This window comes from Saimiri boliviensis, chromosome 12 (assembly GCF_048565385.1).
Source record: "Saimiri boliviensis isolate mSaiBol1 chromosome 12, mSaiBol1.pri, whole genome shotgun sequence".
Taxonomy (NCBI): domain Eukaryota; kingdom Metazoa; phylum Chordata; class Mammalia; order Primates; family Cebidae; genus Saimiri; species Saimiri boliviensis.
Genome location: NC_133460.1, coordinates 31948031 through 31949944, shown reverse-complemented (window position 1 = coordinate 31949944; position 1914 = coordinate 31948031).

The window sequence follows — 1914 nt, the reverse complement described above, 5'->3', positions numbered from 1 at the left end:
GGCTGGAGTGCAGTGGCGCAATCTTGGCTCACTGCAGCCTTCACCTCCCAAGATCAAGCCATTCTCCTGCCTCAGCTTCCCGAGTACCTGGGACTACCGGTGCTTACCACCACACCTGATTATTTTTTGTATTTTTCGTAGAGACAGGGTTTCACCATGTTGTCCAGGCTGGTCCCAAACTCCTGACCTCAAGTGATCTACCTGCCTTGGCCTCCCAAAGTGCCGGGGCTACAGGCATAAGCTGCCATGCCTGGCCTAGCCTCAGTCTTTTTCATCTGGAAAATGGGTCAGTTCAGTAAGTTAGTAGTCTTCATGTGCTTAGTCTCCTGGGGCTGGGGCAACGGGGACTGCTATTAACAGTGATCAGCTGTTGCCTTTTTGCTACATTTCCTCTCCAAGTTGCTATTGGAAAAACCATCCTTTGGGGGTCCCTGTGCCCTTGGTCCAGAGTGAACACAGCCTTCCTTGCCTCCCCTAGAACAAGGAAGGAATCTCTCCAGATTTCTGGAATTAGGGCCCAATGAGGAAAAGGGGACACCAGCAAGACCTGTGTACCGGCTGCAAGATAAGAAAGGGGACTGAGCAGGGACGCCAAGGGCTGGAGGACAGGAGTGCAGCTTTCTCTGGCTGGGGTCCCTGGGACCCCTCTGTGGCATCAGGACCGCCCGCTGGGTTGGGTGGTATGTTTTGTGTGACCCGAGTTGGCCAACAGAGGACAGCAAAATACATTTTTTATGATCCTGCGAGGTTCAGGCCAGTCACGTCTTCGCGCGGAGAGGCTGGGTGGTGGAGAGGCACAAGTCATGTCTCAGTTATGTGGATTCTCTTTGCGAAAGAGGGGCCACCTCTGCGATAGATATGGGGGTCCCTGGGCAGGGGTGTGGGTGGAGCAGATTTTAGAAGGGGGATGACCTGCTGGGGTGGGCGTCTCCCTTACTGCGGGGAAATGAAAAGTATTACAGCTATGGCTGGTGAGAGTGTCAGCGCCAGAGGCCAGATCTTTGCCAGGTGGCGGGGACACCCTTATGCCCTACCCCCAATTTCCAGCACCTCTCCAAGAGCCCTTAGCCCCGGAAGCAGCAACAGTGACATTGGACTGGGGAGGAGGAAGCATAACTTTATTTTCTGGCCCGAAGGTGGGTTGGTATTCGGGGGAGTTCTTGGGAACACGGCATGTCTGTGCAGTTTCAACCCTGGGGATCCAGGGGCTCCAGCCATCCCAGAGGAAGTGAGGGACCGCCCAGGGGTGGGTGTAGGAGGCTTGGGGACCCGGCTTGATGCTGCACCTACTTTTACTGTTTGTTCACGGGGGTTATGTGTGTAAGGGAGGGTGGTGCTGAAAATTGGGGGAAGGGCCAGAAGCGCCAGCTGGCACTGGCACTGGCACTGGGTGTTCCCGAAAGACGGGGGCAGACCGGGTCTGACTCTTCAGTGGATGCGCCCCCAGCTCCGGGATACCTCAAGCGCCTTTGGAAGACCCGCACGCCCCTCGGGAGGGAAACCCGGCCTCGGCTTCGTCTCCGGGCTGCGGAGGTACTGGAAGTGGGGACTCTTTTCCCCTCCTCCGTCCCCCGAGTTTGGAGCACCGCGGGCTGTGCCCCCCGCTCCCAGGTCGAGGCTGACGTCGCCGCCACATTTCTAGGAATGCCCCTATCCGCTGACTATATTTGGCGAGGGTTTCTAGGAAGGCGCCCCCCCACCCCGGCCCCCGTCCCCGCCCCAGCCCCCGCCCCAGCCCCCACTCGAGCGGGCGCGCTAGGCTTCCAGGCTCTCGCCCTCTCTCCCGGGCCGGGGAGGAGCCGCCCCGCCGCCTCCCCAGCGCGGCCAACCCCGGGCTGGCCCAGCCCCCGCCCCGGGCCGGCCATAGGGCGCTGGGGGGGCGGGGGGGACCGGGGGCGCGGCTTTGTGGCGGCA